This window comes from Furipterus horrens, unplaced genomic scaffold (assembly GCF_987537825.1).
Source record: "Furipterus horrens unplaced genomic scaffold, mFurHor1.1.pri manual_scaffold_6, whole genome shotgun sequence".
In the NCBI taxonomy this organism is placed as follows: domain Eukaryota; kingdom Metazoa; phylum Chordata; class Mammalia; order Chiroptera; family Furipteridae; genus Furipterus; species Furipterus horrens.
In genome coordinates, this window is record NW_028327176.1 from 83975263 (window position 1) to 83992083 (window position 16821).

General features: G+C 45.5%; 1 protein-coding gene across 2 annotated transcripts in view; it reads right to left on the bottom strand.

The window, feature by feature from the left end:
- LOC150006672 (F-box/WD repeat-containing protein 10-like) overlaps positions 1–16821 on the bottom strand; it is a 79833-nt gene that overhangs the window by 38109 nt on the left and 24903 nt on the right. The window lies entirely within an intron of this gene.

The following is a 16821-nucleotide window of genomic DNA, read 5'->3' on the forward strand; positions in this document are numbered from 1 at the left end:
TCTCCTAGAGAAAAAGTAAACAAACCCCTGCAGTGGATGGAAAACTTCTCTCTCTCAGAAACTGCCCTTAGAAGTCTGGCTTTTGTGCTGACCTCCTAGGAAACATGACTCTACCGTAAATCTCCTAAACCTGGCACTGCTTAGGTGGAGACAGTTGCTGTATATTCTGAAAGAGACGGTCACCTCATTTCTACAACAACAAGAATAACTTAATCAAATTTAAGTAATATATAGACCGCTTTTGAAGGAAAGAAATATTGTGGAGCCTGGTGTTGAGCTTCAGTTGTTGTTATTATTAATGAGTTTTAAATATTTGTGAATATAAAATTAGATGTAACTTCTTACGGTTATAGCTGTTTGGTTATAAGGTGGCTATCCCAATGATCCTGAATATATTTACATTCATTTTCTTAACTCATCATCAAAGTAAAAACACAAATGTTTAATATAAATTTAAGTTATTTAATTGATTCAGAATGCTAACTAGAAACTGCTTTCGGAAAATATTCCTTAGTGGAAGAATTTGCACGGGAACTAAGAGTGTATCGGGGCACTTCCAACTTCAATCACATGCCCACCCATGTGTCTGGGAGGAAGTACAGGTTAGAAGTAAAGACTGTGACGTCTGGGCCAGATTCCTGGGTTTGGACTCCAGCCGACCTGCTTACTATAGGGGCAGCCCTGTGAACACACCTACTTAATCCTCTGCTTCAGTTTTCTCATCTGTGAAGCTGAGACAACAATAGTTCGTACTTCATAAAGTCCTTGTAAGGGTTAGATGAGCCACCACATGCAAAGCCCTTTGAAGATTGCCTAGCACATATTTAGCCCTCAATAAATGCTGTGTTAGAACAAACACTTCAAAAATTTATATGGAACCAAAAAAGACCCTAAATAGCCACAGCAATCTTGAGGAAGAAGACCAAAGTTGGAGGAATCACAATACCTCATACCAAACTATACTACAAGGCTACGGTAATCAAAACAGTCTGGTACTGGCATAAGAACAGACATATAGATCAGTGGAACGAAAGAGAGAGCCCAGAAATAAACCCATGGTCACTATGGTCAACTAATATTTGACAAATGGGGAACGAGCATAAAATGAAGTGAGAAGAGCCTCTTCAACAAATGGTGCTGGGAGAACTGGACAGGGACGTGCAAAAAAAATGAAACTAGACCACCAATTTACACCACACACCAGAATAAATTCAAGATGGATCAAAGACTTAAATGTAAGCCATGACACCATAAAGGTCCTAGAGGAAAACATAGGCAGGAACATTTCAGGTATCTCACATAGCAACATTTTCACTGATATATCTCCTAAAACAAGGGAAATAAAGGAAAGAATAAACAAATGGGACTACATCAAACTAAAGACTTTCTGCTCAGCAAAAGAAAACATCAGTAAGATGAAAAGGGAACCAACCATATGGGAAAACATATTTGCCAATGATACCTCCAAAATATGTAAAGAACTTATATGACTCAACACCAAGAAGACAGACAACCCAATTTAAAAATGGGCAAAAGACTTGAACAAACACTACTCTAAAGAGGACATACAGAGGGCCCATAGGCATATGAAAGAATGCTCAACATCACTAGCCATCAGAAAGTGCAAATAAAAACCACAGTGAGTTACCACCTCACACCTGTCAGATGGCCATCATCAACAAATCAACAAACAACACGTGCTGGCGAGGATGCGGAGAAAAAGGAACCCTAGTGCACTGTTGGTGGGAATGCAGATTGATGCAGCCACTATGGAAAACAGTATGGAATTTCCTCAAAAAACTAAAAATGGAACTCCCTTTTGAACCAGCAATTCCATTGCTAGGATGATACCCAAAGAATCCTGAAACACCAATTCAAAAGAACCTACGCACCCCTATGTTCATAGCAGCACTATTTACAATAGCCAAGTGCCGGAAAGAACCTAAGTGCTTATCTGTAGACAATTAGATCCAAAAACTGTGGTAAAAATAAATAAATACTAACTGTGGTCCTATTGTCATCATCATCATTATTGTCATTGGGATCACTCTTCTGGGCAACCAATCGACATCCACTACATGTTCATATGTGTGTATGTTCATACATTGAGATGCATGTAAAGAAGTAATGAGTGTACGTATATCTGTGTGTGTATGTGTGTGGTTTTTAAAAGAAAAATGACTTACCTATTTCATGAGATCTTTACCTTTTAGCCCTGGTTTATGATCCATTCAGGAGAGACAACTTAGGCCATGAGAGTCAACATAGGGGTGCACATGGCCCCTAGGGGCTCCTCCACAGAAGGCTTCTGATGTCAGTTATGACCCAGAAAGAGACCAAGGAGTCACTGGGCTTTTCAAACATCTTTTAAGAGCAAAATCCTGTTTTCAAATCATATCTTCTGTAAAAGCTCAATATGTAACATAGAAAAACATAATATTCTATTGATACAAAGTTCTGTTATAAATTCAAAAAGTTTACTTGTTAGCAAAGTAATTATTGAGAACAATGGGGCTATTCTGATGAAGACAAAACCTTTAAAGCTGAAGTTAAAGATGACAGATACGGTCATACATCAGCTTCAAAATCCACACAATTTAAATTAGTGATTTTCAAAATGTTTTCTGCGGACTCTAGGTTCCACTTCTAGCAAACCTGAATCAAGGTTCAAGAATGCCCCCTATTTTCATTGTGAGAAGGGAAACGATTCTGTCCCATGTGCCAGAAGTGTGAGCCTAGAGTCCACAGAAAGTAATTTAAAAATCACTATTAAGTGTTGACATATCCAGGATGAGAGTCTGCAAATAGTTCTCAAAAGGTTCTACTAAAAAAAATACATACACACAAACATGTATACTGTGTTTATGTGTGTACATATACACACACTCAGAGAAAGAGCAAATGTAACAATGCTGATAATTGGTGAATATGGGTGAAGAGTATATAAGTTCATTGTTCTATTCTTTCAGGTTTTTGTAAGTTTGAAACTTTTCAAAATAACTACCAAAGATATACTGCTAAGTTGGAAAAAATTACTGATAGACTACTACCTGACGTAGCTACATAGCCTGTCAGTGCAACCAAAATTCCCTTGCAAATATTGGCAGCCCAGAAATGAGATCGAAGGCTCACTGAGACCATTCCACTCCAGACAAGGCTCAAACAAGGTTCAAACACTGATTCTGGTACTTAGGAACTATAGGTCTTGAGCAAGCCACCTGGTCTCTCTAAGCCTCAGTTTCCCCACCCTGCTGATGAAGATGGCAGAGATGAAGGTGGATAATAAAAAGTATAGCTGTCTTCTGGGATTTGATCAAGTGTGTGACCAGTGTCACTGTCATTGCCAGCATTGTTGTTACTATTGTTATTACTCCAGATTAAAGCAAAAGGTTTCCAATGCCGTGAGCATTTCTAGTGCCCACACCTGGAGACCTGGCCCAGGTACAGACAGGCACTGGAAATCACTGCCAGGGCTGGTTCGCAGCAGCAGTCTCATCCAAGAGTCGGGTGGGGGACAAGAACCGGGCTCCGGAGGAGATCAGTTCTCCCAGCTCAACCTTTTCTAACTGCAGAGGTATCTGAAAGGCAAGAGCAGATCAGCATCTAATCCATCAGGAAGGCCAGACAAAGGAGGGTGGCCAGGAGGAGGGAGGCCCAAAGCAGAGGCTTGGGTATATAAGGGGGAGGGGACATGTTGCCCCCAGAAGTGCTACAGACTAAAATTAGCTTGCTTTTAAGGGTCCAAATAAATTAAAATTTTAATCTCTGAGGCTGACATACATCAAGGAAGCAGCTTCCCCAATCCAATTCAGCCTTTATTTCAGCTTAGGGGCCCACTGCGAACTAAGTCCAAGACTTAGGTGGAATCCACTGCTGCTCCGTACCAGCGGTATGGCCTGGAACAAGTTACTCCAGCCTCTCCAAGCCCCCAATTCCTTATCTGTAGATAACACACGATCCTCCCTGCCCTCAGGATGTGGTAATGTGGCATTATAGTAACCAGAGTAGGTGAGCTTGATAGTTACTGCTGCCTCTCCACTCCACTCCCCACCTCCGCACACACACACAGGTACACACGCATGCACACACACACACACACAAATGCACATGCAATTGAAGCCATCTGGGATCTGGCGGTAGAGTTTAGAAAGTGGCCTTGGGGAAGGGCAGCATGAGATGGCCAGATGGAATAATCCAAGCAGAGGAGTGGCATCAATGATGCTCAAAAAGGCAAGCAGGCAAATAGGTCTCAAAAGACAGGAAAACATTTTTCTAAGAGAAAGGCTTTGGGGATGAGAAGTGGGTATTTCTCAAATATCCAGGCTCCCAGCAGCCAGAACACTGGGCCCCTAGCTTTCCTTTCGGCCTTCTGTTATTCCTTGTTCACGATTCTAACTGAATCCTCTTGCCTATGGCCCCAAATCTCCACTTCCTTTTCCCACCCTCCCACATGGTTAGAGAACCTGCAGGTGCGGCTGTTCCTACGCCACCCCCTCACCCCCAGCTGTCCTGCCGAACGCTGCACCTGAGGCGCTTCTGGCACTCACCCAAAGCCACCTGCCCTGGATCAGCCAGTGGGAAGTCAGGAAGGGCTCATGGTAGAGAGTAAATGTGTGTGGAACGAAGCCAGGCTGCACTTAGGAGCAAGACAACTCACTTTCTGTGCTCGGCCTGCTCCCCTTTGGTAACATGAAAATTATAAGTCACCCTAGGTCACAGGCAGGTGTCAGGGATGTATTGGAAAAGGCACTTTATTATGTGTGAAGGGATGTACAAGAAAAGTAGTTCCCCACGCCCTTATCTGTGGGAGGTACAGTTCCAAGACCCCAGGTGGATGTCCAAAATCTTGGGTAGTACTGAACCCTGATATGTATGTATTTTCCTATATATATATACTATGATAAAGTTTAGGGTGAATGCAGCCAGAGGCACAGAGCAGGTGGGAGCCCTGGGGAGGAGGCAGGAGTGGGGTTCAGCAAAGGCCAGTTCCCTTCCCTCTCAAATGCCCTCCTGGAGCCCACCTGACTGGAAACCTCAGAAAGGGACCTAAGCCCGAACCTCCAGGAGCTAGAAAGCTCCTGTGTCCACAGTGAGGCTGGAATCTGAGGAGTGGAGGCCCCAGCCTCCAGCCCCCGCCCACTGGGAGCTCCGCCAGCCAGCAGCTCCGGCAGAGCCACTCGAGGGTCTGCAGCCAGAAGGAGCCCCTTGGCGTCCGGAGTCCTGGCCTTGACTCTATGCACTGTGTGTTTTGGGCCTTGAATGGTCGCATCTGTTGAAGGGCAGGTTGCACTCTGCCACACTGACAGGCCCCCCAGCGCTGCCTTTCCTGCTTCTGAGGGCGAGGTGTCCTGGGCCTGGGGGATGCCACCAAAGCCACCAGACTGGGATCTGGGGCATAGGTAAGCAATGCAGAGGCCATGCCTCCAGCCTAAAAGCCCGCTTTGAGCCCTGACTGGTGAGGCTCAGTGGGTTGGGCATCGTCCTACAAAGCAGAAGGTCACCAGATTACGGGTTTGGTCACCTATCAGGACACGTAAGAGAGGCAACCGATCGATGGTCCTCTCCCTCTCTTTCTCCCTCCCCTCCCCTCTCTCTAAAAATAAATAAAATCATCCTGCCTGATAAGCCCATCTCTTCTGAAGAATCTACAGATACCAGCTCAGGCCTCCCCAGCTTCCTGAGCAATTTTGAGTTTCCCTAAAAAGCGCATACGTATCCGTAGCTTCTCCAAGGATCCCAGTTCCCCGAGGAAGGAGCCGGGAGGGAGTGTCACTGAAAGTCAGTGTGCACGATCCACATGGGTATCCACATGGGTGTTCACATGGACAGAAGGGGGGATGTTAGAAAAGGAGGCCGGAGCGGCCGGGAGCGTGGGCTCCGCTGAGTGAGCAGGCCAGGCAGTCCCTGGGCAGCAGGAGCTCTACCGTGGCCCCTGCTTCCCATGTTAGGCAGTTGTGATTTCACTCCTGTGCAGAAGAGGCCCCCTTCACAGACAAGGAAACAGAGGCTCAGAGGGTAAAGTCACTTACCCAAAGTTTAGATCTAGTCCCTTTGACACCCTAGCTCTGCAGAGGGCTCCTCCAATGAGCTCACCTCTGCCCCTACTTGGTGGGGGGGGTGCAGAGCCTCCTAAGAGCAAGGGCCTCCTGGAATGGCCCAGGCAATGCTTCCTGAACCAGGCAGTCATGGAGGCAGATGAAGGATGACAAAAGTCAGCAGCTGAGGAGTGGGGAGCAGGGGTGTGGGGAAGGGGGTGCTTGCAAGGGGTACCCGCGAGAAGTGCCCTGAGGTTGTGGCTGGCCCGTGCTCCCTCGGGCTCGGCCTCTGCTGCTGTGGTCAGAGCCAGGCATCCAGGTGGCAGGGGGCTGACAAGGCCACCAACTGGGCAGGAAGGAGCTTGCTGGCTGACAAGGTGAGTGTGGAGCCTGCACGGCGGGAAGCTGCCTCCCTGCCCAGCGCTAGCGCCAGCCCCTGCTTCCCTCCAGCAACCAGCCAGTGAGTGAGCCAGTGAGCGGAGGAGTCAGCTACGAGCCTGCTTTCTGATTAGCAGGCTCCCAGGGCGAGGATGATTAACCAAATGTGCAACTGGCTCAGCCACTGCCTAAATGAGACCCCACTTGGCCTGGAACTTTCCAGGGCCCCTGGGCCCCACGGCCTCGTCTCAGCTGGAGCTGTCTTCACATGCAGAAGCTAAGCTGCCCAGGGAGGGCCAGGAACGGGGGCGGGACCCTGGTTGCCCGCCCCAGGCTCAGCCCGCTAACCCTGCCCGTCCCAAACTCCAGCAGCCCTGAGCCTCGGAGCCGCAGCGTCTCCTCTAAGTGGTTTCCTGAGCGGTTTTATGTTTCCTCTTCCCAGTCCCCTGCCAACAAACCAAGCTACCCCAGAGCAAGGGGAGCAAAAGGCATAGCTGAGTTCAGAAGCACTTCCACCAAACACCTGAAGCAGGGGCATCTTCTGGCTTCCAACGGGAGGGCTGGGTGTCTTCTCCAGGAAGAAGAAACTGGGGATCCTCCTGAAACTCCAGGAAGTGCCCGGCAGGATGGAAGTAGTTGAACCCCATGGTTTGCAGGCCTTAGGGGACCCCAACCAGGCTCCGGCCCAGCCTGGTACCTCAGTTCATGGTGTAAGGCTGACAAGGAAAGACCCACACACTCCTCCCTGCTCAGTTTCCCCAAACCCTGAGCCTCTGCTGGGTTGCAGGGTCAAAGTTCACCCTCATTACCCCTCATCCGGCCCATCACAACACCCTCTACACTCATTCCCTGGCCCCTGCTATGATCTACACTGGCTTTCAGAATGATCTTTCTAGAAAATGGCTTGACTCTGACGGCTGTGGCTCAGCGGGATGGGCGTTGTCCCGCAAAATGAAAAGTCACCAGTCCAATTCCCAGCCAGGGCACATGCCTGGGTTGCGGGCCAGGTCCCCGGTTGGAGGCATGCGAGAGACAGCCAATGGATATTTCTCTCTTTCTCCCCACTCCCCTCTCTCTAAAAATAAATCTTATTAAAAATAAAAATAAAAATAAAAAATGGCCTGTCACTACCCTCCTTACACTATTCCGTGGATCCCTAGGGGTGCTCCTGAGGAGAACCCATCTCCTCTGCCTGACTTTCAAGGCCTTCACCTCCAGCGCTCCCACTCTCCCTCTTCTCCCTGACTCCCCACCCCTCTCACCATCCCCCAGCCCAACACCTTCCACCCCAACCTCAGTCAGGACGAACTCTGTGCAGTTTCCCAAACTCCCCTGCCTTCTTGTGTCTCCCTCTCCATCCCTGCACCTGCTGCTCCCTCTGCCTGTTGTACCCTCATGGGAACGTCCGTCCAGAGACCCAAAAGGCCTCTTTAACTCCTCCTGCCTCAGCCCAAGCTCCACGTTCCCTTCGATCCCTCTGTCCTTTGTTTCCACCCTTGTTAGAACAGTTTGCTCACTGGCCTGTATCTGCCCCACCCCTGAGTCTGGGAGTCAGTCAATTCTGAGTGTATTTCTGAGTCATCGATGTGTCCCCAACATCGACTGACACAGAGTAAGTAGCAGTGTGTGCGCACTGAATGCATAAGCGAGGGAGAGAATGCATGGGTGCACCGTGAGCCCTCACACTCCAGGTTCAGCGAGGCGAAGCACATCCCCAGAAAGACAACTGTAAGCAGATGGGTCACCGCTGCGCGGACAGGCCAAGGAAACAGGGCTGGGCATGAAGGAGCTGGTCTGGAGGAGGCTATGGTTATCAGGGAGGATGTGCACAGGATTGCCTGAGCTAGAGATGAAATCAAGAGAAAAGCAGAGGGAAGGCAGGGAACAGAATAGCTCAAGTGGGCCTGAGGGTCAGCAAGCAGCCCCTGGGCATTTGGCTGGAACACAGGGTGAAGGAAGAGGAGGAGAGGAATGGGCCGGAAGTCATGAATACCAGAATCAGAGATAGCCTTGGGACCACCGGATTTAGCAATGATCAGACAGACCCTAGATAGTGTCCCTCATGGTAACCATTCCAGGAGAGTTTGATTCTTGCAGTGATGGTGAACCACTGTCCCCAGGCACTTATGATTATTAGAAGACAGAACCGTTGTGATGGCATTCCATGCCAGGCTGGGGACTGATACTTCATTCTGTGGGCAATCAAGACCTAGTTGCCAGTGCCACAGCAGAACAATATGACTAGATTTATATTCTAGAAGTATTCCAGTAGGATCAGATAAAGATGGTAAACTGGCAACATGATCCAGCCTTTTTCTCCTGCCCCAAATCCCTAGAAAATGGCATTACCTATGTTCCATGAATTAATCTTTAGTAGTATCATAAAATAAAGAGGGATGTCTTTAGCAGACCAGAAATTGTAAGGCATCCCCAAAAGACAGAAGGCAGAGAGATATGACAGAGGGAGTTAGGGCTGGTTACTTAATTTGCAGGGTCCATAAAAAAATGAAAATAAGGAGCCCTTGTTGAAAATTATTATAAACATTTAAGATGGCAGAGCATAAGAACAAGCGCGAGACCCTGCGAAGCACAGAACACTGTGTGAGTGCCAAGGTCAAGTGCCCATAAAGCCAACCCAGGAGAGAGGAAACCATAGATTCAATTCTACAGAGAAACAGCTGTGGCCAAACGAGTGGACAGCTCGGGAGGAAAAGCTGACTCATAGGGGGAAACACAGGAGCAAAGGAAGTTTTTGCAACTGTCTGGGCTTCCACGGTAGAGGAGCCAGGTGGGGTATGGTCCTTCCCCCAACCCTCGCTTGTGCCAGGCAGAGGCATTTGTCCCCAGGAATGAGAAGGGATGTATGTTTGAGGGACAGGACACCCTGGAAGGCTCAAGCTACCCAAGGGGAATAAACCAGAAGCTAATGGCCCAATTCACCCAGAAGCATTTTCTACCCTCCCCGATAATTAGAGGGCAGCAGGTTGCAGTGAACAGGCCTGTCACATCACTCAGAGACAGACTAAGAAGAAACTGCAAATATAAAGTGGAGTACACATCCAAATATTGCTAAATATCAAAGGAAACCAACAATGTGGAAGGAAGATATCAAACTCAACGACTGAAGGGAGTACCAGGACATGGATCTGTGGATTCCCTTAACCAACTTAGTGTCGTAAGAATTAATGACTGTCAAATTTGAGCAAGCACAAGAGTCACCCAGAGGCCTAGGTAAGACACCGATTCAGAGCCTTACTCACAGAGACTCAATTCAGTAAGTCTGTGGTGGGGCTCCAAAATGTACATTTCTGACAAGTTTCTAAGTGATGCGCATGCTATCCATACAGAGACCACTCTTTGAGAACCACGTATCTAGATACAAGGGCATAAACTAGAGTCCGGGGTGAATAGCGGGAAAAATAGCTCTCTGGAAAGCAGAGGTTAGAGGAAATGATCAGGGACGCCGAGGCAGTGACTGCTTCCTTTCTCTCAATGACAATGTGGCCTTGATGACACTGTTTCAAAAACAAGAAGAGCCCTGATTGTAAATAGTCCCGTAACTGACAGCTTAGTCCGTTAGTATAAATCATTCTGGAAGAGATATGTAAACCCTGAGCATAAAAGATTAGTGACATGGCAAAGAGCAGGTGGAATTTATCCCAGGAATGAAAGGTTGTTCAACATATCAAAATCAATCAGTGCAATATGTCATCTTAATAAAACAAAGGGCAAAAACCACATGATCATCTCAACAGCAGCGGAAAAAGCATTTGGCAAAATCCAACACCCTTTCATGATAAAAGCACTCAATAGCCCTGGTCAGATAGCTCAGTTGGTTGGAACATCCTTACGTACACCAAAATGTTACGGGTTTTTTTTGTTTTTTTTTTTCAGATTTAATGTGTTTTATTGATTAAAATATTACATTTGTGCCAATTTCCCTTCCCTCTGCTCCCCTCCACCCGGTGGCCCCCCTCCCTCCAGTTGTTCCCCCCCTTTTAGATTATGTCCATTAGTTGTGCATACAGTTCCTCCCAACCTCTCTCCGTCTATTCCATTCCCTCCTACCTTGATCCCCAATTCCTATATCATCTCCCTCCCTTTCCCCATTCCCCCTCCCTGTTGACCTCCCCCCAATATGCTTCCCGTACCCACAGTTCCTTTTCCACTCTCGTTGCCTATTTAGTTTGCCTTTGTTTCATCTCCCTAGCTTCTGTTTTTTTAAACCAGTCCCTTTAACATCTCATATAACAGTGGTTTGGATCTAATGAACTCTTTCAGTTTTATTTTGTCCTGGAAACACTTTCTCTGTCCTTCTATTCTGAATGACAATTTCGCTGGATAGAGTATTCGTGGTTGTAGGTTTTGGATTTTCATTACTTTGAATATTTCTTGCCAGTCCCTTCTTGCCTGTAGGGTCTCCCTTGAGAAGTCAGCTGATAGTCTAATTGGGACCCCTTTGTACATAATTCTTTTCTTCTCTCTTGCTGCTTTTAAGATTCTCTCTTTATCTTTAATTTTTGACATTTTGATTATAATGTGTCTTGGAGTGGTTCTCCCTGGGTCCAGTCTCTTGGGAACTCTCCTTGCTTCCTGGACCTGCAAGTCTATTCCCTTCCCCAAGTCTGGGAAGTTCTCCTTTATTATATTTTCACTCAATTTTTCAAGTTCTAGTTCATCTTCCTCATTCTCTGGCAAACCAATGATTCTTATGTTGGGCCTTTTATAGCTGTCCCAGAGGTTTCTGATCCTCTCATTGTTGCTTCCCATTTCCTCTCTCTGCATTGGTTGACTGCTTGTTCCTTCTCCATATTCCAGTTTGTTGAAATGAACTCTGGATTTTTTCTCACCTTCTATCTCGTATGCGGTTTTGTTCCTTTCGTTATGAAATTTTTTCGCTTCTTTCTTATCTTTTTCCTGCTCTTTTGTGAATTCTGTAAGCCACCTGATAACAATGGCCCAGAACTGAGCCTCTGACAGGTTTCTTATCTGTTCATCTGTCAGGTTCTCTATCTGCTGTCTGGTGAGTTGTGTTACCGGTATTTCTATAGTTGTCTGCCACATTTTGACAGATGCGTTTTGTTTTCTTGGGCCGGCTGTCGGGGGCAGTGCCTGTGTACTCGTAATGACCCAGCGACCGGCGGACGCCGTTTGGCGTCACAAATCAGCGACCGGCGTCTGCCTGTCCACGACCTATTTCGCAGCCCTGTGGTGCTTTCTTTGGGGGCAGGGGTCCAAGATGGATTCACACAGTTATTCAGCTAGGAGACCGGGATCCATCCTCCCGCCCCCCTGGGCCTCACTGTTCAAGGCGATGCGGCGGCCGCTCTCCCCAGCGCCGGAGTCGCGCACCGCCAGGGGCTTGCGCAGCCGGGACTCCTCGCTGGGGTCGCGCACCGCCAGGGGCTTGACGGATCCGGGATTCCTCACCGCCCCGCCGCTCCAGGTGCGACCGCAAACAGCTTTGCCCTCTTTAACTCTTACCTGCCCAAATGGCACCGCTGGTTTATAACTTCATATGTTGGACTTCCGTGTAGTTTTATTTTCTGGATTTTCTAGTTATCCTTTGTTTTGAAGTAGTTGTATTCCTCTCTAGTTGTAGAGGGAGACCTAGCGTGTCCGTCTAAGCCTCCATCTTGGCCGGAAGTCAAAATGTTACGGGTTTGATCTCCAGTCAGGGCACGTACCTAGGTTTCAGGTTCGATCCCCAATCGGGGCATATACAGGAGGCAGCCAAGCAATGTTTCTCTCTCTCTCTCTGTCTCTCTCTCTCTCTCTAATCAATAAGTATATCCTCAGGTGAGGATTGAAAAAATAAAGCAGTCAACAAACTCATAATAAGGGGTAACTTCCTCAACCACATAGAAGACACCTACAAAAGCCCATAGCTAACAGAGCATTTAACGGTAAAAGATTAAAAACATTTCCCCTAAAGTCAGAAATAAGACAAGATGTTGGTTTTCCCCATTCTACTCAAGATTATACCAAATGATCTAGCCAGGGAAATCAGGTAAGTAAAGAAAATAAAAGGCACCCAGATTGAAAAGGAAGAAGTAAAACTACTTTATTTGGAGATGACAGGATCTTATATATAGGAAATTCTAATGAACCCCTCCAAAGAAATGAATAAGTGAGTTCAGCAAGGTTTCAGGATACAAAATCAATATTAAAAATCATTTGTATTTCTATACTTACAATTAACAATCCAGAAATAAAATTAAGAAAATAATTCAAGTCACAATAGCATCAAGAAGAATAAAATACTTAAGAACAAATCTAACAAAATAAGTAGAAGACTTATACATTGAAAACTTTAAAACACCATTGAAAGAAATTAAAGAAGACCTAAAGAAATGGAAAGACATCCTATGTTCATGGATTGGAAGACTAATATTAGGTTCAGCACAATCCCTATTAAAATCCCTGGTGGCTTTTACGCAGAAGTTGACAAGCTGATTCTAAAATTCATATGGAAATAGAAGGAGTGCAGAATAGCTAAAACAAACTTGCAAAAAAAGAACAAAATTGATGGACTCCCACTTCCTGATTTCAAACTTACTACAAGTGTGGACTAATCAAGACTATGTGTTACTGGCAGAAGGACAGGCATATATATCAGTGGCACAGAACTGAGAGTCCAGATATAAACCCATATGTTTATGATCAACTGATTTTTGATAAGGCTGCCAGGACAATTCAATGGAGGAAAAAACAGTCCTTCAGTAAACGGTGCTAGCACAGCTGGTTACTCACATGCAAAAGATTGTTTCTAAAAAACCAGAAACCCTCCACAGAAGAGCTGACCGGAAGAATGGAAACAGCTGAAGAAGAGAAAATGGATGAACAGTTTGTTAGGTTAGAACAGAGGAATAGCTCCAGAACCCAGCAATGCCCAAGAAATAAGAATAGGTAGAGCAAGTCGAGACATGGTTCCAGCGTCTAACGTAAGTTCTGAAAGGAGAAAACATAAAGAAACACTTGAAGAAATAAAGAGTCCAGCACATACAGGCATGACAAACTACAAAACTGCACCTACAAACATTGTGTGTGACTTCAAAAACAATAACTATTTTAAAACGTAAAGCTTCAAGAAGAGAAAAATATCCGTTTACCCACAAATTTACCTCAGGCTTCTCACCAACAAAAATAAATGCAGGAAGGCCATGAAAAATATCTTATTTTTATTTATTGATTTGCGAGCGAGAGAGGCAGGAAAAAAAGAGAGCGAGAGAGAAAAATCGATTTGTTCCACTTATTTATATATTCATTGATTGATTCTCATATGTGCCCTGACCAGGGCTCAAACCCACAAACTTGCCATGTCGGGATGACACTCTAACCAACTGAGCCACCCAGCCAGGGCCACGAGGAATATTTTTAAAGATAGTTGGGAACATGATTACGAACACAGGCAAATTTGCATTCAAATGAGAAGGCAAAATGTAGACATTCTTAGAAATGCAAGTTTTGTTCAGTTACTATCCCAGTTCCTATCTGAAAGAATACCTGAAAGGAGACAGTCCAGTAAAAAGAGGAAGTAAACCCAAGGGGAGGCTATGAAATACAAGATGCATCCGTGAGAACTACCCACTGAAAACGGTAAGTGGCATGGAATGTAACTCATATACGTCCACATGCTTAACTGAAGAATGAGGAGGAGGAGGAGGAGGAGGAGGAGGTGGTTACAGCATTACAATCAAGATCCAACAAGAAAGCCTGCTGTCATCTTGCTACTCAGCGTCTATCTGGAGAGCCTGTGCAATGCCACTTAATAAGAAAAATAAGCAAGCACTACATTGGCAAGGATATAACCATCAAGATTTGTGAATGATACAACGTTCAGAAAACTCAAGGGAGTCAACTCACAAACTATTAGCCATAGTAAGAAAATTCAGCCAAGTGGCATGATTTAAGTGACAAGTATTTCAAATATATAGCAGACACGTGATTTATATCCACAAGATATGTAAAGAACTCCTAAAAAGAACAATAAGTAAAAGACATAATCCAACAGAAGATGAGCAAAAAAGCATGTTTAAGAAATTCAGAAAAGAGAAAATAGGTTTGCTCAACACATTTATGAAAAGATGATCGATCTCACCAGCAATCAAATAAAGACAAAAAAAAAAAACAAAAACCTTCACCCATCAATCAAATGTTTAAGTTTTATAAGATCGCGTCTGGCGGCACCGTGGAGAGATGGCTGACCTAATCCACTGCTGGTGTGAATATAAATTTGCACAGCCTTGATGCAAAGCTTTTTGGCAGTATCTATTACAACTGTCAATGCTTATACTTTCAACCCACGTAGCTTTTTTTAAATAATGAAAAATCCCAATATCTACCACTACAGAATGGTTAAATAAATTATAGTCCATCTATCGTAGAGGATACTATAGCACAGGTAAACAGAATGAGTTGGATCTATATATATCCATATGAAAAGCTCTCCAATATCTACTATTAAATGAAAAATAAAAGTTATGTGGCAGCAATAACACACAATCTGATTTCTGTCTATAGAAATACCTTCCGCATTGATAAACCTGGCAGTAATGTCTGCAATGGGCAGTAAATAAGGCAGACTTTGTTTGTGTCTTTGTTTGTTTACAATAAGAATTTATCCAAAAATAAGGTGACTATTTGTACAGTAACGTGTACATATATAGCAGCATTATTCACAATAGCCAAAGGTGGAAATATGTCCACCAATGGGTGACGAGATAAACAAATTATGGTAGGTACATACAATGGAATAGTACTCAGCCTTAAAACGGAAAGAAATTCTGACAGCTGCCACAACACAGATGAACTCTGAGGACATTATGCTGATTGAAACAAACCAGACACCAAAGATAAATACTGTACAACTCCACTCATGAGGTTCCTAGGGCAGTGACATTGATAGGGACAGATTGCAGAATGGCAGGAACCGTGAGTGGGGGAGAGTAGGGAAGGGAAAGTTCCTATTTAATGGGCACAGGGTTTCAGTTTGGGATGATGAAAGAGTTCTTGAAATGGATGATTTATAGCTGCACAATGATATGAATGCACTTAATGTTCCTAAACTGTACACTTGAAAATGTTAACATGCAATTGTAAAATAATAATAATATATAAGTTAAGTGAACTGAACTGATGCTGAAGGCTCCCCTTCATTAAACTACATATATACTAGGCAATATGTTACCAAAAAATGTAAATATATAACCAAGCTCAAAATAAAGAATGGATCACACACAAGTGCCAGAAGCAACAAGGGACCTGCCATCCAGAGCCAAAAGCCGGAGCTGGACCTGGAGGAGACCCATGGAGGGTTCCGATGGGTAGAAGCTCCAGGACCAGAAGCTGAAAACCACACTGTTAACGCCACAGACGGGCCTCGGCCTGTGGGAGGTGGTGAGGAGCTAAAGGGCAGCTCCTGGTACCGCAGGAACTGCTGAAGGGCTGCTCCATCCCCAAAGGTACTTCAGGAAAACACCACTCCTTGGGGGAAGCAGCAAAGAAACCGCTCACAGACAGCAAAAAAGAAAAGTTACCCATGAGTAATTAAAACCCTAAGCTTCTGCCACGTATGGGTGTGGGGTCTACGTTTACACCACTCACCTAGAATGGAAGCACTAAACGGTAAACTGAGCACATATCATGTCCGAGATTAGAGAGACACTCAGGCCCAGCAGAAACGTGAGACCGTCTCTCATAAGGACATTTTCGCATCCTAGGACACCCAAGATTCCCGCAAAAAAGGAGTGACCAAGATGAGTTCACAATAAAAAAATGAAACAAAATCCAAGACACACAGCACACACTCACACATGCATACGTACACCAACACCCAGAAGTAGTAACCCTCCAGACCTGGAGAAAACAGAACAATCTGACGGTGCCCAGGTAATACAGCTTCAAACGGCTAAGGAGATAGAGAAGAGGTGGACTAAAACATAATCAAGGTTTAGGAGGAAATTATAAAGCATGAAGAGTCGGGACATCCAGGGAGAGTTAAGTAGGAGGGTCCTGAAAATCTAAGTCTAGGGCCCAGGAGGGCGGTCTTAGCCAGAGACAGGCTTAGAGGTCATCACCAAAGGCAGCTGCCATGCGCCAGAGCATGAGCCATAAAAGAGGGTGGAGCCCCATGTCTCAGGGACAGACACTTGCAGGAGGCAGTAGAGCTCCATCTACACCACCCACTTTGATTTTAGCCTTTCCCACCAAGTGTTTGCAGGCCTCCCTCTCCGCCAAATAGTCCCCTTCCTCAGCCCGTCTGAGAGCATAGTCTTCCTCTCCACTGTGAGCTCCTGAAGGCATACCAACACCAGCCTGCTCCTGTTTACGCTGCCCCCCCCGCCCCCCACTTCCAGCACAGGTCTGAGTCTTTGTCATGACTCCAAAAATGACTGTTAAAGCGAAT